Source organism: Cryptomeria japonica, chromosome 3 (assembly GCF_030272615.1).
Source record: "Cryptomeria japonica chromosome 3, Sugi_1.0, whole genome shotgun sequence".
Taxonomy (NCBI): Eukaryota; Viridiplantae; Streptophyta; class Pinopsida; order Cupressales; family Cupressaceae; genus Cryptomeria; species Cryptomeria japonica.
Window position 1 is genome coordinate 964512076 of NC_081407.1, and position 23363 is coordinate 964535438.

Below are 23363 nucleotides of genomic sequence, written 5' to 3' on the forward strand. Positions count from 1 at the left end.
ACTTGCTAGCCAAGTGTTTGACATATTGTTTGCAGGGAAAAGATAGAGGAAGGTTACTTTAGGTGTGTAAGAGGTCATATACCATGGAGGAGGCTTTAAGAGTGGAGTGGGAGAGACTTCCAAACATTGCTTGCTCTAAACCCTACAAAACCCTCCATTTATGCCATAAAATGTGGACAGCCTGAAAACTACACTAACAGTGGGCTAAACCCCAAAATATCCTTGAGCACACACTCCTAAAATAACATCACAAACTTTCTTTGTGGTTAAAAATCCCATCGTTGACTGGAGGGAGCAAAACAAGGCCAATTAGGCCTCCACAGACTAGTAGCCCTGTTGCATAACACACAACAAAATGACAGTTTTTGTAGAAAGCATGAACCCGATGGAAAAATGGTGCTTGGAGGCTTATGAAACATTATGAAGACATTTCAAAAAGTCCAACAAATGTTCATTGGGACTCCTAAACCATGTGCAACCTCATTTGGGGTAGTTGAGCCTTGATTAGCGAATTTGAGCAAGTTAAAGGTCGAAGACCTCAACCAAGTTTATGAGTACTCAAGGGTGAACATTACCTTACTACCCCTATTTTTCCATGTGGAAGACCCCTAGTACACATTGAAACTAAAGGTTGAAGGCCCCAAGAGCCAAGCATGAGCAAGTGTGGTTGGAAGGGTAAGTATTTTGAGTAGTTTTGTGCATGGGCAAGTGTCATCACCAGTAAAGGAGTTTGCTAGGCAAGAAAACCTTGAGTACTTGGCATCATGACAATCAAATAGATTGAGTAAACATACAAAATATAATCTATAAGTCTTTGGTAACAAATTAATCCTTTTTGAGCAAATTAGCCTTGTGAGTGCTTACCTACCAAGCTCCCTATCACCAGGGATACCTTTGTCTTGTCTATGTACCTCAACTCTTGAATAGCAGCAACCCTTATTGCATAGATTGGTAATAAGGATCTCAAAACTTTTCTAACAACAGTGGAATCTTTCATTTTACCACCCACACTCTTGATGTCTCCAACAATAGTTTTGATTCTTATTCCATATTGTTGAATGGTCTCTCCTTCAACCATCCACATGTCTTCAAACTTTCCCCTAAGGCTCTCTTCCTTAGCTTGTTTCACATGCTCATAATCACCATAGATATTTTCAAAGACATCTCATCCTTCTTTTGGATTCTCTTTATCTTGAACATCAATAAACTCAATGTCAGATAAACTGTTGATTAGAGCTTCCATGACTTGCCCATTCTCCTGAATCTCTCTCTTTTGATCATCGGTGAGAATATCGGTAGGGATAACATAAGCATTCTCAACATAGCTCCAATCTTGAGCACCCATTCTTTTGATGTATATCTTCATTCTGTCCTTCCATATTTTAAAGTTATCTCTTTTAAACTTTGGACCTTCCCTCTTCGTCCTTAGTGTAGGATCTTTGCCTCAAGTAGTTAAGCTTACAACATAGAGGACCTGGAAGATGCTCTGATACCAATTGATAACTCAATGATGAACGATGAGTACCAAACCAGTACTGAGAGGGGGGGGGGTGAATCAGTACATGCACAAAAAAATTTCCCGAACTGGTTTGACTACAAACAGTGAACTTGACTGGCAATCACTAACACCGGTCAGAACCAGATTACTACCGGTTAAACACAATGCTACTGGGAAAGACATAAACTGGAAACACTTAGCTTTCCATACAACCTACTCCCTCATTTCCACTTTATCCTTATGCATAAACAAATAATCTATCATCGGAGATAAAATAATTTACTAGCATAACATGATTCATCGCTTGACAAAAAATAATAAATCATCACATAAAAGAGGCATCACACATGACACACATATTTTTCACGTGGAAACCCAACTAGGAAAAACCATGGTGGGGATGAATACCCATAAGCTATTTTTGAACTCTTTAGAAGTCTGTTGTGTTAGGAGCCTAGTTGGGTTAAAGACTGTTACAACGAGTTCTGTTAGGAACCGATCCTGTTAGGGATTACTCGGTTAAGGGATGGCTAGAATACCCGGTTAAGGCTTAAACCCTGTTAGAGGATTTTATGAACTCAATGGCTTTGAGTCACCCTGTTAAAGGATTTACAACAAGCTAGTTAAAGCTACCCAGTTAAGGGATTTTCCAACTGTTGAAGTAGTTAAAGATCAACAAGTATTACAATAATCTAGTAATTACACTCAATGCCAATGCAAATCCACTTTAGTTCCTTCCTTGTGCACACACACTATGCAGGTATGAATCCTCTTATATGGTCTAGCAAGAATCACGTATCTCTGCACTTAGATACACACACAATATTTGCCAACAACCTCAACATGAAACACAACATCAACCTTATAGGAAACAGATAGGTCGGCAGCATAAACCCTAAACCCTAAACATTTAGGTTAAGCAATTGATCGGTTCAATTATGACCATTGAACACTTTGCATTTGAATACAACGGTCTTGAATAGATCTCAAGACATTCTCCATCGTTCGTTCTTCACCGCTTCATGGAGGCGATAACCCATCACGCATTCTCCACCGTTTATAGGGACTTCACACATTCCTGAGGTAGATAGGATCAATCTCCTTCATACAAGATCCTTCATGCGCACAAGGCTGACGTGGAAACATGATCTGATCTTCATTACAATGATAACTCATCACATGATGTCATTGGTTGAATCACACTGGCTTGGAACACTTCAACTGGAAACCTTGAAGCTAAGACTACCAACCGATAGTCCTATCACATTCCATGTACCGATTCACATTTCAACATACCAGTTCACTTGGACAAACATACCACTTCACCTATTGCACATATACTGGTTTACACCATCATACCGGTTCTCTTTGCCAGTTGCTTAACTTCAATATACTGGTTCACTCCTCAGCATATTGACATACCGCTTCACAACACCATACTGGTTCTCTTTGCTAGTTTCTTAGCTTCAATATACCGGTTCACTTCTCAGCATATTGACATCAATGACAACATACAATATCATCATACTCTTGCACATATGCCAACAATTTTCAGCTATATCATTTATTTCTTTTTGTATTTTGTTGATCTCCTTATCGATATCCATTGTCAAAAGATTGGTCTTACATGTATCTCTGTATAGTTTCTTAAAATCCATAATGGTTTTTCTCAGTGCCGGTAAGAGGGTGTCAATGTGTCCCATGCACTTCTTTATTGTCTCATCAAAGAATTTCTCCTTTTCTCTGTCCATTTCTCCTTAAATGTCTCTTCATTTATTTGTTCCATAGTTAGTATATTGTCGGTGATATACTTAGACAATGTGTCTAATTGACTCAAAGAATCTTTATTGTCTACATTACACTTGGGTGCAATCAATTTAAGAATGGGGATGGTATCATCTATAGCCTTATATGCTAATACATTACAATATGTTATTTTCTTGATAGAATCCAAAAGTGCCTCAGTTACATTTGTTGGTCTGAATTCAGTCATGGAAGTACTGGATGACTGACGAATTACCTTAACAATATCCATACTGCCAGTGTGAGTAACCTCTTTGCTTGTTTTGACCTCTGGTAGGACAGTTTGTGTCTGCATTTCAACTAGAAAAGGTTTAGGTTTCTCAGCAGTTGTCGGTGGCACAGCCTCTGTATGTACCTGAAGATCAACCTGTTTCTCAACTTGTATCTTTGTCTGTTTCTCTGTGCTCTCTTCTCCCGTTTTTTTGATGGTTTCTCAGTGGTATCCATTGCCGGTTTCTCTGTTTGCACCTCTGCACTACCCACTACAAGTGACTTAGTAGGTTTCTCTGTATTTTCTACAACCGATAACTCTATCTCTATTGGTTTTTCAATGTTTGTATTAATCATGTTGTCAGTAACCATTTCATTAACCCTAATCTCAATGTGTTCCATTGTTTGTTCTGCATGTGTCTCTACCTCAATATTGTCACCTGGTTGCTCAGGAGCAACATCTTTCTTCTTTTCCTCAGTACTTTCTTTCTCAAGTACAATATTAACCTCCTGAGTGTCTATGTTCATGGTATACAAGATTTCAGACTCGGGATTTGTATCCTCATGTGGAGTCTCCACATCCTCAGTAGTCGATGTTGCATCCATGTAAATTGGTGGAGTAACAGTAGGTAGTGGCAAATTGTCTGTCACTTTTATATTTGGTGGTCCACTTATTTTGCCTTTTCATTTGTCCTTATCCTTTTGGTATACCTTAAAAGTTTTAGGTCTTTTGAGTTCTTCTTGTTTCTCCTTCTCCACAAAGAAGATGTCCCATTTATCTGTTGTCTCTTCTGATATCTCATTAACTCTGCCGACCATTAGACTTACATGTCGGTGACCACTAGAAAATACTATTCTATTGGCTTTGTTGATCAACTCATCAATTTATTCCACTGATTTAACAGGGTGACCAACTAACAATTTCTCAATCTTTATTTTCTTGTCTAGTTCCATAATGGCTAACCTTTTAGCATCAAACCACCTATATAGATCACTAGGTAAATCATCTACAACCTCTATCAAAACTTTCTTATAGATGTCAAGGTGTAAGATGATACTATTTTCTATGCTTTCCTTTTCCTCATGGGTAAATGTATCATACAATTTACTAACATTAGACAAGTTTCCATCATCTATTATTTCATTCAGCAAGTTGTCAAGAGGAATAACCTCTTTTCCTTTCTCTTTCTTGGTGTCATCTTTTTAGTTGGGGGCCTTACTGCCTGTTGTTTCTTTCTTGTCTTTTTAGGTGTAGAAGAGCGTACCGGTGAAGATTTTCTCTTCCTATCTACTCTTTTAAACTCAACCGGGATTTCATTTTCTAAGGAAGTTCCAACTGATGAGAGGTGAGCTACTGGTTGTAAACCTTCCGAATCACTTTCTTTGATACCGGTGATATTCATTATGTTTTCCTTTATCTCTTTCACCTATTTTTTTGCACTTTTGATATATTTCTCTCTTCTCTTTCTTTGTTTCAGTGTTTGTACACCACTTTCAATGGTTTCGGCATTACCAAACACTTTTTCTTTCGGTTCTCTAGGGGCTTCAAGTAGGGCTTTGGCATATGTTTCAATAATGTTCACATCTGCCTCATAACCTATTTCTATCACCCAAACAGTTCTAGGAAGAACTGCCTCCATCCAAATTTCATCTTTCTTAATTACCAAATAAATTTATTTCTGATATTTGTCAACAATACTTTGAGGTAACCTTTCCCTAGTCTTCATTTTTGCTTTAAAGGCTTGGAAATACTCAGTTATTTTGTTTTCCTTATCTGTTCCCATGCAGGTGAAGATATCCAATAGTTGTTTCCCTACCGGTATGTCATAACCAAAGTCTTTTCTGCCTATACCAGGAACTTCTTTTGTAATATATAGCATCAAGCATACAAGAAGATTTCCAAATCTGAAAGTATCTTTCTTATCTCCTTTAATTTTATTTAGATTATCAATTAATTCATCCTTCAACCATTCACATACATCTATCTTAGCATCAATCTTAACCATATCATATGCACTCTTGATACATAGAATGGAAACTGAGGTTAGTCGGTTAGCATGTCTTGCCTTATATCCTAATATCATGCTAATGAATCTAACATTGTCATTTTTCACATCATTAACTCTTAGGGATTTGTTGTCATAGGTTGCACTAGTTAAAGTCATCATTGTGTTGTTTGAAACTTTCTTGGTTTTATCTGGCCCGCTACCGGTGGAAGGTAAGCCAGTCACAACCCTAACTGCTTCTCTAGTGATCTTATGGATAGAGTCTAATCAAAATAATTCTCCATGAACTCTACTGAGTACAATCCTCACAAACTCCTTAGGAAATTTTGGAATGTCAAGGATTTCCACAAAACCTAGGGTTTCTATAACCTTACATTCCAGTTTGACAATTCCATTCTCATCACAAATAACATTCTTGTACATTTTCATGATTTCATCTGAACCTAGTTCCTCAATATGGCAATGTATGTATATCCTTGGGTCTTCTGCATATGCAACTCCTTTAGGGATTTTATAAAATGCACCTAGGGTATCATCATGTTTTGCTACTTCGGGGATAATCTTGAATACGGGCCTAGGGTATTTAACCACTTCAATAACAGTAGGGTTTGCAATGAATTCAGGAGTAGAGGAGGAAGCCATTGATAAATACCTTAATCTGCCTTTTAGGTTTGGATGCTTGAAATATCTTGCTTCACTTCTCACTAAGGATGCCTTCGCTTGGGTTTTTCATACTCTTAGGAAATTTGAATGCTCGGTGAGTGAAAAAGAGTGAAACGCACTGAATTATAATATCTTTTCCTTCAACAACCACAATAAATGTCTGTCGGTTAAGTGAAACTTAACACATCTGCTAGTAAAGAAGAAGTTCATCTTCTCACCATCAACCGAGGGTAAACTTGCATGATTTTCAATCTGTTGCCATACCCCCAAAGGTTTTAGTTCAGTTGGATGAAGAATCTCTTGTCGGTGGAGTAATACTTTGTTCTACCGGTGAAGGAATAGTCTCATCAACATTCTAATCTCTCTTTCTAATCCATTGTTTTGAAAATTCTTGCTTTACCTCATCAACCTTCTCTTTGCCTTTCAAACTGGGTCCATTATTATTTGCCGGTGATGCCTTCCTTCTACAAAATTTTGTAACATGTCCAATTTTGTTACAAGCATAACAAGTCACATTGTTCTTCTGAATAGCCTTTCCATATCCTATGCTGGTATGTGTTCTACATTGATTAGATAGGTGTCCAAATCTTCCACAAACATAACATCTTATATTCATTCTGCAATTTACTGAATTGTGACCAATTTTGTTGCATTTGGAACTTTGATCGGTGGGTGTATTAGTGTTCTGATAGTTTCTAGATCTACACTGATTTCTCTATGACCATACTTGTTACAGTTAAAGCATTTCCCATTAAATTTGTAAGCATTAGGTTGTCTTACCAATTTTCTCTGATCATGATTGTTTGCAGTACCAGAGCTTTCACCAAATTCAAAGCCAAGTCCATTAGTATCTCCATCAAGTCTCTGATTTTTCAGCATGTTATCAAGTTCTTATGAACTTTTCTTGAATTTCTCTTTGTGTCGATTTGCAGTAGCCAATTAATTTTCCAAGATTCCCTTTTGTCTCATAAGTTCAGTTTTGTCATTTTGTGTGTGCATCAAATTTGTCTTCAACATATCATTTTCATGACTAAGTCTTGTATTTTCATTTCTATCATCATTGAGTCTCCTAGTCAAGTCATCTTCATTCTTCTTTTTGTCTTCAATGTCTTTACAAAACCTCATAGTCATATCTTGCATCTCATTCCTCATAGCACTGTTTTCTTGTCTCAACTTGTTCACAAGGTCATCAAGGGTTTCTTTCTCATCATCATCATTCTGCATCTTCTCATGAAGTTCTCTTGTTTTGTTTCTAGCTATAATTATATTCTCTTGAAATCCTTGAATGAATTCTTGTGCAGTCTTCAGATCATCTTCAAGTTTGATATTCTTCAACTTTTCTGCATCATAATCTGCAAGAGTTGTTTCCAATTGATTTCTCAAGTTTTCCATCTATACCGGTGTCAGAATCTCCCTCAAGTTGTTAGGATTTTGAAAATAGAGAACCAAGCTCTGATACCAATTCTTAGGATTCCCAAAGATACTGAGAGGGGGGGTGAATCAGATTCTAACCGGTTGACAGATTTTTTGACCTTATTAAATATTTTGCATTCCAAAACAATGTATCGGTAAACAAGAATTAATGTAGTAAATATGAACAATAAACACAACATAGAAAGAACACCATAACACAAGATTTATTGGTGAGGAAACCCGATGTGGGAAAAACCTCGGTGGGATTTGTGACCCACAATATTCACTCACTAGCCAATGAATGGATATTACTTACAATAGTGTGCCTGCACAAGCAGGAAGGCCAACTGCCTAGAGCTCACTGCTCAAATACAAAAGGAAGTCTCACTGACTTACAAAATGGATTATGAGAATCCAATATGATGTAATGCTACAAAAAGCATCTGCTATGTCAGGTTCAGTACTGGTTGAAGCTCATATAATAATGATAAACATTTCTACAAGATCTACCTTAGTATTCGCTCTACATATCCATCCTATCATGTCTCTACAAAATGATCTACAAGATCTCATACTTATATATGAGTCTTATTACAATATGCCATGTCGGCTTACAAAAGGATATTACAATTAAATACAATATACAATAATCAAAATCCTGTCGGCTAGGGTGTGAGTAAACATTCTTATCGCAATCGGTGAACTATCTGCTAGTGTAGAGTCTGTCGGTGTCGGTGCCTACCGGTGCCATAAGATTGCAAGGTTGACATCAATGACAATACCTTCAATCACCTACAATTCTCATTGGAGTGTGCAATGCCAATAGTTCCATAAGGCAGTGCGGTTTGCCCTACCAAATAAGGGGATACCCAAGAATTTTCTAGGTAAAGAGCCCATTTTGACTCCTTGGATGTTGGCTATTTCTTGTTGTCTGCAACCCCCTTTATTGAAAAAAAGAACTTCAGTTTTTGCCTAATTTATCTATTGTCTAGTAGCTCTGCAAAAGGTATCTATTGTCCTTCTAATTACTTTGGCCTCTTCAAGTGAAGATTGTCCATAGAGTAGGGTATCATCTAAAAATTGTTGGTGTGTTACCGGCTCCATTCCCTCCGTAATTTTAGTTCCTTTCCAGGATCCACGTTGCTGCTGAAAACTAATTAATCTTCCCAGTACTTCCACCAAAATAATGAAAAGGAAAGGTGATAATGGGTCACCTTGTCTGATCCCATGGGTAGTTTGAAAGAAACCTTGCAGACTGCCATTAACCAGAATAGAAGTCCACACCCCCCTTATACAAGCCCGAATCTAGCTAATCCACTCTTTTGAAAAACCAAATATGTGCAGAACCTAAAGCAGAAATTCCCAGTCCACCATGTCATATGCTTTCCTGATGTCTAGTTTGAGCAGCATTCGATCCACCTTTGATTGTCGAACTGTATGGATAGCTTCATGGGCAATTATTATTCCCTCAACAATCGATCTACCTGGGACAAAACCACTTTGTTATTTTGAAATGATGTGATTTAGAATTGGTTTCAACCGATTTGAGATCACTTTCGCTACCACTTTATAAATGGTATTACACAATGAAATTGGCCTAAAATCAATAAAAGAAGTAGGATGATCCACCTTAGGAATAAGGGCAATTAATGTGCAATTTAGTCCTTTGCTACACTCACCTTACTCCACGACTCCTCTGCTACTACCCAAACATCATTTCTTATAATATCTTAGAAAGTCTGATAGAAAAAGGCTGGGAACCCATCCGACCCCAGAGCTTTGTCACCTGCCATGCTAAAAACCACCTTCCGAACCTCCTTGACCTGGATGGGTTTCATAATTACCAGATTTTATGCTTCTATTATTAGCTCCAGAATAACATTGAGCCCATTTTGTTGGTGCTCTGATTTCACATTACCCTTCTTGGATAGTAATGCCAAAAATAAGTCAACTGCCTCTCTATTTATATCCTCCAAATTGTCCAACAAGACATTTTCATTGTTATAAATGGTTGTGATTTTGTTCTAGGACCTTCTCGCCTTGACCGAGTTATGGAAAAAAATTGTATTCTTGTCCCCTTCCTTAAGCCAACACTCCCTCGATTTTTGTCGCCAGTAGAACTCTTCTCGAGCCAGAACTTCGTTGTATTGATTTTTGAGATCTTGTTCCTACGAAAAGGTCTCAGAAGACATTCCATTTTGTATTATTACCTCTTGCAATGCAGGCAACCTTTCCTCCAGATCTCTTTTGTTGGCAAAAATATTGCCAAACTTGATTCAGTTCCACTCTTTGATTTTAGACTTCACAAATTGCAGTTTCTTGACAAAAACAAAAGCCTTAGTACCTATGACCTCGGAGGCCCCAGACCACCATTCCTTGATTAAATCTCTCAAGCTTCCATCCCTCAACCACATCTTTTCAAATTTGAATGGGCACCTAATGGGAGGGCCATCAAATGCTATGATAAGTTCCATTGGTAAGTGGTATGAAGCAACCATCGGTTGGATATTTGAGGCAAAAAGGAGGAGAGAGGTTTCCGCCCAGGGCCCTCCCAAGAAGAAACAGTCAAGCTTTTCTGCTACATGGTTCCCTAAGATCCTTCCGTTTGACTATGTGAACTGGCCTTCCTTGGATTTAACTTCCCTAAGACCATTTCCCATCACAAAATTTTAAAAATTTACTTGGGACGAAGAAGATTCTCTCTTGCCCCCTATTTTATCATTTAGATCCAAAATGGCATTAAAGTCACCCCCAATAATAATACCTCCTTCTTCCAGTTTATGTATGAGGTAAGAGAGGGGTTGCCAAAATTCTCCATGATGAATTGGTTTTGATGGGCCATAGACATTAATCAAAATGAAATCAACATTCAAAGGAAAGGAATGAATCTTACACACCTGCCACATACGGGAACCAACGATTACCTCTACCTTGTGATTGTTCGGGTTCCAAAGAATACCCAAACTTCCCGAGGTTCCCTCCGATTCCACAAAAACCCCCACCCATTTCTTCCAAGATCTCATGAGAAAACTAGCTTCCTCTTTATCCATCTTAGTCTCTTGTAAAAAAACTACATCCGACCTTAATTGATCCAAACCTCGTTTGATCAATCGACGTTTGTCAGGGGCATTGCAACCTCTGACATTCCAAGTTATGATTTTCATTGTCCTTCATGAAGGGCGACTCCCTTCCCTACTGTCAGTTTACTTTGTCCCTTAGCACTCCTAGTCAATGCAATCCTAACTTGATTTGATTTTCTACCTCTGGATTTCTTTTCCCCTAGACGCACCTTGTTGCACATAGGATTTGTTTGCTCTATTGTCCCTGTTTCCAGAATGTCTTCCTCATCCATCCATCCCCATTGGCCCTCCTCATCTTTGCCATCAGATTCTTTGTTTTCCTTGGTTTCATCCTTTCCAGGCATGAAATCTTGAATGTCCTCAGTGTTCTTGACTATCTCCGAAAATAAACCCATTTCCATGGGAGGTGCGACTCTAGACTTTGTCTCATCCAGGATCTCAACTACTTTCTCCACTCTTACTATGGCTTCTTATACCCAACCTGTAGCCTCCCTATGTTTGTTTATAAGAGAAACATTCGTTACTATTTCTTCCACCTCATGGGGTCTATTGTTGTTGGCCACTGAGCCCTCCCCTTGAAAGAAAGGTTGTTGCAGAGGCTGAGTTGTATCATGTTTTGTTCCCTTCCCATCCATTGTATTTGCTTTGCTCACAATTTTGTTTACCTCATCTTCGATCGTAGTCTCCACATTTTTTCCTTTTGGGCCAATCAGACAAGTCTCCTCCATGTGTCCATCTTTTTTGTAGTGGCTGCATCTTTCATTTGATTCCTCAACCTCAATATTTTGAAGCCATTGTCTTGTGTTAGTAATTATCTCAATTTGTTTTGGGAGTGGATTGTGGGGTTTCCAACCAATGCACATGTGTGCATACATACTGAAGTCTTTTGATTTGATAGCCTCGTCCGCTTTGATGTAGAACCCAAGTTTGCTACCTAAGGCTTGAAAGGACTCCTCGTTCCAGTATTCTCTGGGAAGGTTATATAAACATAGCTAGATGGGCACCTCTTCAATCAACGCCAGCACGGGATTGAAGTTAGGTTCCCAATCCCTAATATACAGTCCCCTACCACCCATAAAGAAAGGCCCACTATTCAAAATCCCTTCTTATCCTTACCATCAATAGTAGTTACCAAGAAGAAGCCATTTGGTATGGTTTTAAGTTTGAATTTGCATTTCCAATTTTCAGCACACCAAACTTTCATCTTACCCATTGATGGCCAGTCACCAAAACATTTTATAAAGAAACCCCTCTCTCGAAAAAAATCCACTGAGTCGGTCCAACTTTTATTGTCTAGCATCATAGAAACTTTCTCCGACCTCACGTCCTCTCTAGCCTCCGAGACATTGATCGACTTCTGCAGATTTCTTCTGGGTTGCCACTCTTTTTCTTGATAATGTTGCAAGATAATTTTAGGTCCGTAATCCTTATTCTAATGCCCATGACCTTTGAAAATCTCACTTCTTAAAGATTTGGGCTCCTTGACTTTCACCTCTTCTCCCAACTACTTCTAAGGGTAAAAAAAACATGTTCTGATCCTCCCAAACCTTACTTGGATTTTGCCATGGACGTTTACCAGGTCGCAACTGCTTGTAACTTTGTCGCATACCCTAGTCTACAAATCTTCGATCATGGAAGGGCCCCTGAAACCCCTGCAACTCCTTGGGTTGAAGTCCTAGTCTCCTCCGCTGCTCCATCCTCAAAAAAAAAAGTCAATTTTGTAGATAGCTATTAGTATTTTTGACTGTGCTCATGACAACAATTTTGTAATCTATGTTCCTTTTATTCTTTCTTGGTAAACTATTGGTTGCCTTTTTTATGTAGCTCTTTTGTTTGGTTTTAATACAAAAAAAATATTAAAAGTAAAAATAAGTTCAGATACATCAACATCAAATTATTTTCTTTGGGCCCACCTTGCTTTAATATCTGATACAATTATGTACAAAGTGCTATGAGTAATTAATGAGAGTGAATATAGTCGTCAAATGGTACTTGTGTAATTAATGAGAGTGAATATGGTTGTCAGATGGTACTTGATTATTGTTTATTGGTATTTGCACAAGCTGAAAATAATCCTTAGTAAAAAAAGAATCATTATATAATTAAAAAATACTTTATTATTGAAATTGCATTAAATGTTAAAATGAGTATTTACAAAAAAAATTAAACTTTGCACCCACTATTTTTCATATAAACTAATAGAAACAAAGAAAAATGACATTTTACAATCATTTAAAATACTAAAGAAATTAATCGAAATTATAGAAATTTTGTTCAAAAAAATTAATTTTGTGAAATGATTGGCTAAACTAATTGGAAAATAAGAATGCAATGAATACATAAGTATTCTTGCCTTGGCAGGAACTAATAAAGAAAAATCAAACTTTTTATAAATACTATGTAAATAGAAAGTTAAAAAATGAACATGTATATCTTATATATGTGTCAAATTAAATGTTTTTTGTGTGTGTTTCATTCAAATTTTGTGGAAACTTAATTCAACCAAAAACTTGTAAAACCTCATCAAATTGAAAATTAGGGGTATCATAATTTGAAGTGTCATTTTGAGAATTTGGATTAATATTTTTTACAAAAATAATTAATATTTAAACATTTTATATTATCTCTATTAGTTTTTTAAATAATTTTTTCAAGTGTTTCAAACATTAAATCTTATTTCAATATATAAATATATAATTCAAAATTGAGGTTTTATTTAATCAATAAATGAGTGGCAACAAGATTTACTTTGATAATTCTTGTAAATTGATTTCAATATATTTGAAAATATGGATCTAAATTTCTTACCATTCTATTGAACTAGCTCTGATCTATTTTACTATTTCCAAACCATTATTCTACTAAATTGGCTTTCCAATTTTTAATCTTTCATTAACAACTATGTCTACTTTGATCATTCTTTCAGATTAAAATCAATCTATTTGAAAAATTAGATCTATTTTCAACACAAAAAAATTATTAATAATAATTTCTCTAATCTATCAAATTAAATCTCCATTATTCATTCATTTAACCAACTCCACTACTAAATTGGTTTTCTCTATCTCTCTCTTTGAAAGTTGACATAGATCTACTAACTATTTTAACATTCTACAATTTATAAATTATTGTGAAGAGTTTCTATATGAAAATAGTGTGAAAATGTTTCTAAAGGAAAAAAAATTCTTTGTCCAGTCCTACCAATCTAATAAGCTACTTTAATCTTTTTGTAATTTATTCTATAGCTTTAATCCTCCCAAATTTGATTTCTAATTATTTTAAACATTGAGTCTTCTTTTCATGAAAAAATTACTATATTGTAATCATTCTTGTTGGTGTAAATAATTATTCATCATGGATATTATTACACTTTACTTAAGTTTACTTAGGTAAATGCATTACATAGTAGTTTGGGTATGAGACACTTGGGTGTTTGTGCCACATTGGGATAGTGTGTGTAGGAGAATTTCCACCTTTTATGGTGTTGATCTTATCTTGTTGTTACATTCCACCTCATGTGGAATATTATATTGTTTCTCCTACCTACCCACACCTATTTCCTACCTACCCTTATCTCTTATTGAGCCACATGTCATGTTTGTGTGCTCACATATCCATATAACCTTGCCTATATAAGCAGGCTCATCTACATTGTTTGAACGGACAATCAATCTATATCTTGTAATGATCCAGTTGATCATATTTTGCATCTTGATAGAATATAGTTTATTCCTATCATCTATTTTGTCTCTCTTATTTGTGTTTCCCATTTCCTCTTGATCTTAGCAATGTCTCACATGGTATCAGAGTTGGTCCATGTCTCACATGGTAACAGAGCCATTAGAGTGTCATTGGTTTGCCAATTGAGAGAAATTTGATGCTATTTGGGGTTTGCATTTTGGAGCTTTCTAGTGCATGTTATTATTGAATCTTGATAGGTCAAATTTGAGAACACCATTGGATTGAGGAGGTCCAAGAAAGTCAGTTTTGCCTTTTGTTTCATCCAAATCGGACTTCGGAGGCCAAATCTAGAGGCATTTAAAGTTTGAAGCTGCGACGGAAATTTTCTAGAAATTATAATTTTGCAGGGAATTTTCAAATAGCGATATCTCACTCATCAGGACTCATTTTTTCGAGCAATTTTTTTTTGTTTTGGTATATAATTTTGTGATTTGTACAGTGGTGCAGAAGTTTTCTGATTTTCGGATACAGGTTTTTCGTAAATCATGAAATCCCGATTTTTACAACTTTGGAGGCTTCATTTGGGCTCATATCGACTCCTTTTCAGGTGCCATTTTTTTTTTAAGTGTATAAATTTTCATGTATTTTCATAATTTGCCATCTGTTTGCAGTGATTTTGAGTAGAAATTGAACTTTTAGTATTTGGCCATTCTTGGCATATTTGGTACTTGCATTTTGCTTGGATCTCGGTTTAGATCACTAGCAGTATTTGTTGAAGTCTCTTATATCTCATTTTGAGAAGTTGTAATAATTTAAATTAGAAGTCCACTTTGCCATTATTTGCAAGTGCCAACATGATATTTTTATGGGGCGTCAGTTGTTCATTTATATCTCTTGGTGAAATTCCATTCGGAGGCATCTTCATCTGGAATAATCTACAGGGCTTCTTTGTTGGTGGCATCATTTTCATGTTTCCACACTTGAATATTATATCATGATGTATGCTCTTGCTTGAGAAATGTTGTACTCACACTATCATAAAGTGCCACACCTCTTTGTATCTTATCATTGTTGACATATTTGATGTAATCCTCTTGTACACGTAGATTAGGAATATCTTGTGAGACTTGGTGCATGGCTCCAGTTGAGACTTAAATTGTACACATTTGTGCATGGCTCCCATGAGACTTGAATTGTACCAGTATTTCTGCCATTTACGAGTATCCAAATGATGCTCAAAGCAGGTCGTCTCCATGCCTGATCTTCATTTTGTTGCAATGAGTGATTCATCATCATCGACTTGGTACTTGGTTTTATCACACTTTGACATTATTGGTGCAGCATTGGCTCTCTTTCTTCCTTATGGGGAGGTATTTTGGTCATCGTCACTGGACCATCTTTGCAGGAGATTTTTCATTGAGGGGGGGCATCATGGTCTCTTCTTTTCATCTTTGAGAGTCTTTTGTACATTCATCTCTCTTTTGGGGGGGAGTTTTTTCCCACTGGGTTTTCTCCCTTTCTCCACTTATGGGAGATTGCATTTGCATTTGTACATGGGTACCTAACATGGCCTTGTAGCCGGGACCCATCTTGCATTGCTTAGTTGCATTGTAGACTTTAGTGCATTCCCCTAAGTTGCACTTAAGGTGGGGTGTTGGTGTAAATAATTATTCATCGTGGATATTATTACACTTTACTTAAGTTTACTTAGGTAAATGCATTACATAGTAGTTTGGGTATGAGACAATTGGGTGTTTGTGCCACATTGGGATAGTGTGTGTAGGAGAATTTCCACCTTTTATGGTGTTGATCTTATCTTGTTGTTACATTCCACCTCACGTGAAATATTATATTGTTTCTCCTACGTACCCACACCTATTTCCTACCTACCCTTGTCTCTTATTGAGTCACATGTCATGTTTGTGTGCTCACATATCCATATAGTCTTGCCTATATAAGAAGGCTCATCTACATTGTTTGAACGGACAATCAATCTATATCTTGTAATGATCCAGTTGATCATATTTTGCATCTTGATAGAATACAGTTTATTCCTATCATCTATTTTGTCTCTCTTATTTGTGCTTTCCATTGCCTCTTGATCTTGGCAATGTCTCACATGATATCAGAGTTGGTCCATGTTCCATGTCTCACAATTCCTTTAGTTTGGCTTCAATCTATTTGAGTGATGTATTATACAAAATTTGAGAAACTTATGCTCAAAGTCATTGATTCATTTGAAAATTTAATTTGATAGATTTAAAAACAAATTTCAAATATTTTAATTTTTTTCGGCAATATATTTTTGTGGTTGGTAGTGAGCTAATTGTCGGTACCCACTATCGGTGTACTAATAGTCGTTGGCTAGGATTATAGTCTCGTACCGACATTATCATTACCACCAACATCAAAGGTACAACAATCTATTTACTACATAAGGGAGAGGGCATCTATAGACCCCTCCCCTTGCCCCATTTAATATTTTTTTAATTTAATTATCCAAGCATGCAAACATATTTTAGTTTTTTCATTTTATTTTTGTAGGAAATATTTAATAAAGTAATGGGCCAAATTTTTTTTTTTTTGTAGATTATTTTTTTTACAACGTCTTAGGCCATGTGGATTAACCTAGGGCAATTTTATTTTTATTTTTTTCAACTTTTCAAAAATAGGGCAAATTAGGGGTAACCCCATAACCTAAGTGGTTGGTAAGGTTGTGCTAAGGTTGTAGGTTCTTCCCATGTAGGTCCAAGGTTCAACTCTCACTTGTCAAGCTAACTTGATGGGCATGATTTGTGGGTTGTTGAGTCCATCCCTAGAGGACTAGTCTCACCTTATCTCATCCCTTTGGCACCCCAACTTGGCATCAAAAATAATCCCAAGGTAAGGTCTAGTGGGAACAGTTTGGATGAGATGCAAGGATACACCTAGGTTATCAAAAAAATAGGGCAAATTTTACTTCATTTTTTGTTTTTCAACCATCATGGATCCAATGGTAAGGTCCATTTTGTCATAGTAGTCATTTGCAACATTTTCCCCTACAAAACCCTCATTTGAAAACACATCTAAGAAACTCTTTTGACCCAACATTTCTCAAACCTCAAATCCATAACCAACCCATTATAACAAAAATCCCAAAACCCTTAGATCTATAAAACAACTTACAAAAAACCCTCATATCTTGCAATGTATTCATTCTTCAATATTAGCCAAAAATTCAAGCTTAATAAAGATTTACTCCATCGAGGGCTATACAACCACAATCATGGCTTTGATACCAAATGAAAGAATACTTGTTTGTATAGATTTATCTTTTGGGTTATGTGGAAATTATCATTAGATAGATATACCCTAGGAAAACTCTCAAGAGGGAAAAACACGACCTCCAAAAGCATCCATGCTTAATGTATCATTCAACAATAAACATTCCAATACATCTTCGGAGCCTTTGTGAACACCTCTAAAACATCAAAACTCTTCAATGCATCATCCATATGTCCAAGCATGAATCCATACATCCCATGCCACAATTCACATATGCACTCTTTAAGAGAAGGCCCAAAACCCCAACTAGCCAACCTTAAACAACTACCCTTATGATTTATTTTATAGAAACAAGCTCACACAAAACCACCAAGTGGTATTACATAAAACCATGTGACTAAAATCATGAGATTGCAAAACCATTGACCCCTTCTTAATATTGGGTCCTAGTTTTTCACTTTATTATTATTTCCCAAATGTTAAATTAAATATATTTCTTTTAATATGATACACCGCATTAAATATATTTTTTAATGTTACGTGCAACACATAAAGTGGCCAGAAAAATGTTTAAGTCCTAGTTATGCATGTACTTCTAGGTCCCCCTAAGTGCATCATACACATAATAAATAAATAAATGTTATAAATATTATTCAAGGTGTACAACACCCAATTCCTAACAATTCGCACTACCTTATGTGAAATTATAACATCAATAAATAAATAATATCATCACCATAAGATAGCAGCAAAGGGACAAAAATTAGAGCATCACATAACACAAGATTTACATGAAGAAACCCTAACTCCACCAAGAAGAGAGACCAAGTATGTATTATCTTTGAAACAAGATCACAATATGTCACATACTTCCATTCTCCTATTTTCATCCAACATGGAAACAATTGTGTACTTGTGAATAACCTCCTTATGCTTCTACCTATCACAGTTCCTATAGATAAGCTCTATATTCAACTATTTCTCTCTAATTTATATATCCAAAGAGTTATTTGTGATGGTGAAAAATGGTATCAAGTAGTTTAGGACCTAATCCCACTTTCATCCATACATTAGAATACAAAAGAGCCTAAGGAAGTGATTCACTTTGACTAACTCTTGTGCAAGAGAGTCAAGGAATACTTTTAGGGTTTATATTCCTTTTGTTGATATGAAAGGGAATGAGTAAAATGTGAGGGAAAAACATACCAGACTAATAGAATGAATGAAAACAATTATAACAGCAGCAATAAAAGTCATCAAACTGAAGCACAAAGTACATATTTCAAAAGGGAATTCAGGTGTGCACCTGATACTAAAATTTGGGTTTGATTTGACAGGACTAGGGTGCTTGGCGCTCTGGTCCCAGAGACTGTATTGAGCTAGAAATCGGAAATCTACAAATTGAAGTGCTCCAAATGAAGGTTGTCAAATTCTACACCTAACTAGGGATGATCGAGGCATTGGGAAATGTGGTCCCTGAGATCTAGGACCAAATTTTAGAAATGGGTTTGTGACAGATTGTTGAGATCTCTCAAAAATTTCCCTCTTCGACAGAGTCCTATGCTTGTGTCTGCAAGCTGGAAAATGGTATGTTTGTGCCTATATAGGGTTTTTCCTTAGTCAAACCCCCTTTTTTGGTGATTTCCACCTCCATAAATAGCCAATAAAGTACTGAAAAGTGTGTGTGCCCTAGAATCTGATGTATTTGTAAGATTCATATGAGCTAAAATACAAAACTAGGGTTCTACCCTATGTTTGGAGTTAAAACCCTAAATGAACATAATGTAAATGCTTCAAATCACAAATGCAATATAGATCTAAAGCAATAATTTAAATCTGAAAATAAATGATGTGTGGATCTGAAACACACACACAGAGATATGAAAATAACATGAAACCATACCAAACCCTAAGGGAGAGTTACAAGATAATCGATAGTCAATGATCTTCTTATTATCCTTCAATATGTCCTAAGCTTCCATGAATGATGAAAAAGGTTGATGAAGACTTGATGAATGACAAATTTGTTTATTGTAAACTTCGCATAAAACATGCTTTTCACTTCATAAGAGGCCCCTTCAATTGCTAGAGAATGGATCCTTCAAATAAGGAAAGCAAAGGTTATATATATGAAACTCTAACTTTAATTTTGATCATAGGCCGACCTAGAATTGATGAAATTTCACACAAAGTGGGATTTGAATATTATAATACCAACAAATTAAGCTCTCAAAATTTGGGGAGAAAAAGTTGGGACCATAGCGACGATCGCTACAATCCGGTCGACTTTTTTCTAAATTTCTAGGGAGGCAAAATATCATAATTACAAAGTCAAATCCCACTCAGTGCATCAATCTAAGGTGTTTAGATGTGTGGAAATGCGCTTTGAAACTTGAAATTAGAACTTTGTCAAGATTAATTATAAATAAATAAAAAAGTGGCACACTTAGGGTTAAGGACCCAATTTTATAATATGTGAATTGATGAGAGAGGACCTAATATTTAATTAAATTAATAATTAAATGTGCTTAAAGGAACCTTGAAAATGCAAAATGCAATGAGACAAACTAAGGCGGGTTCTAACCTAGGCATGAAATTGAATAACCCTAATTAAGAGTGTACAATTTACGACGCTACATTATTTATATATAATGAAGAGAGCTCCAAAATCACTAAACAAGGCATCTTATATTGGATGGAAAATTAAGGTTTCACAAGTTAAGCCTTGTAAACTAGGAAATGACCTAACTTTCTAAACACAACATTAAAGGAAGGAAGAACTCAATTGATCCAATGCAAAGGGATTGATTGTAAATCAAGTTCTTTTTCCTTTGTTTAGTTGAAATTGATTTCAATCTATTTAAATGTTAGGTGGTGGAGAATGAATGTAAATCAAGATAAACAGTAAGCTACATATGTGATACAGAGACATGGAGCTAGATCTAAGCAAAGTAAATAGAGAAGGATCCACACCTGAAAATTTAGCTTGAAAATGCAGGACCAAGGTGAGAGTCGCCCTAGTCCCAAAGTGATCAAATGTAGACAGGAATAAGATTGCGAGATTAGAATGTCTTTAGAAATATTTTCCCAGAAGTTCAGTGTAAATTCTTGAGACTGATGCAGTAGATTCACCCATGTCCTTCAATTTTTGCTTCTACAAAAGACAAATTTGTCTATGTCTCCTCGGTCAAAATCTTCATCTACAACTTTTGGATCCATCATTTGCACATACAAAGAGGAAAGATGTTGTGGATATGGATTTTACTAGGTCAAACCCCAAGTTTGGAATTAACTCTAATTTAATTCAAATTGAAATAAAAATGTTGAAGTAAATGCTACATGATATACCTCAAATTTATTGCAATTGATGATGGTTGATGATGCAATGCTCTTTGAATGTAATCACAAGTATTGATGCAATAACATGATGAAATATGGAAAACTCAAACACACACCCATGCTTGCATGAAGATTGATGTAATTTGATGCTCCATGATGTTGAGAAGCTTGAAAGCAATGGTGGGATGACATGTTGTCTTGAATGCTTGAAGATGCTTAACGTGGATGCATGAATTACGAATGGAATGCTATATGATTGATGGATTGATTGATTATGAAATGAATTGAAAGGATTCTCTTATATAGGGTTCCCAAGTTAATTTACCAATTAAGCCAACCTCCAATGATCAAATTGTGACATCGAGATTTGAAATCATTAGGCAAGAAGATTGCATTGACATATTACATTTTGGTTCTATTTAAGGGGGACCAATGTGAATTAATTGCCCCTTCTCCTAGACCAAGGAGAATTAATCGCTTTTATCCCACAAAAATTGTGCTAAACACCAAGAAATGGATAGTACACTACTCGAGACCTATGTTCAATTCTCTATGCAAAAGGATGACATCAATTTTGAGGTAAAAATCCTAGTGTAGACACTTATTTTATCATTTATCCAACTAAATCCTTTCTCCTTTTTCAACTATTAATTAAATTAATATTTAATTAATTCACCCCAACCCTCTTCTCCTATTAATTAAATAAATTATTCAATTTATTTAATTTAATTCACTTAACCAAATTCAAACATTTAATTAAATAAATAAATCATATTTGTTTAATTAAATTCCCCTCTCAAATTTAAGTAAATATTTATTTATTTAAAATTCCTAAATCCCTCACCCACTTGCACTTTCTAGAAAATGCAAGTTGCACACTAATCCTTCTCCTAATCATGTCTAAACCCTTATCATTAGCCTAATAACCCTCTAAGTGTTTGCACATTCCTAAACTAAAAGATTGGAGAAGAGTAACTTCTTGAAACATTTAAGTCTCTTACAGAGCCTTAAAAGCCTTTTCTCTTTCACAAGCTAACACACATGGGTCTTTGACCAAACTAACCCACCTTTGACCCTTGGTTAGAGGCTTATCCATTGACCCAACCATCCATGGTAACCCTCAAGTCTCTTCAAGCATTTAATGCTTTGACCAATCTAACCCTTTAACCCTTGCACATTCCTTTGCCTCTTGGATAAAAGCTTTATCCATTAACCTAACCTTAACCTAACCACCCATGGTAACCATCAAGTCTCTTCAAGCATTTAATGCTTTGTCCCTCTCCTATCAAACCTTCCCATGTTGATACCTGTCAACATGTGATTGGATTGAAGGGGAACACATGGATGGAGGATCACCACTTCCTTAGGCAATCATAACCCTTCCTAAATCAATTGAATCTCGACCCTTCATTTGCCCATTTCCTCTATAAATAGGACTCATTCCTTCATTATCTGAGATCTCTCTCACACAAACATCAATTATAGTAGTATTATTACTTTCATATAGATCTTAATTTCATAGCATATAGAACATTATTCTTTAGGTTGTCATTCTAAAAATCAAGTGCTCAATGATCTAAGAGAAAAACCATGACTTGAAGAATCCTCAGAGATAGAGAACAATGGAACTTATTTTAAGGATTGTATGCTTAATTTTCTTACCAATTACATCCTTTGATATAATGTTTCATTGGTGTGTCATTTACACTATTGTTTATCAATTGTCACATATTTGCACACACACACATAGAAATAGACCCGGGAGAGCTAGATTGGGACTCACTAAAGTAGGAGCACAAAAGTGGCGTAAATTGTGCAGGGTTACAATTAATGATGCTACATATCCAAACAATACTCTTCATTCCAAACATCCCCAACCCTTGGATTACCTCCACAAAAGTCAAAGGGACACTGATTTTGGTTCCAATAGTTTCCTTCCAATTTGGGCGCCCAAACATGAAAGATGAACATTACACTAAATGTAATTGTATACAGTGAAAATGGAATGATAAAACTATTGTAAAACCAACAAAGATCCAACCACATAAAACCCTAGCTCTACAATTTAGATCATACACCAATGAAGAACCTAAAACATACAAAGCATCAAAAACATGAAAGATTAAACCATTCACATGCTTAGTAGGTTTTGATCTCCATTGTTTCCTATCTCCATTGATCTTGCTTGATATGGTTGCTCTTAGATTTTGTATTGTGCACAGGAGCTCAACAAAGACCGGATTATGGTTGTGTAGATGCTTGATTGATGAGCGTATGAAGGATTTATTCACTTGTTAGATTAGGGTCATAAAAGGATCCTCTTATATAAAAGAAACCTTAGAAAATGGAGGAATATGATTAAGAGGTAAAAGAATAAATGGTTGACTAGGATTAGAGGGTAGGTAG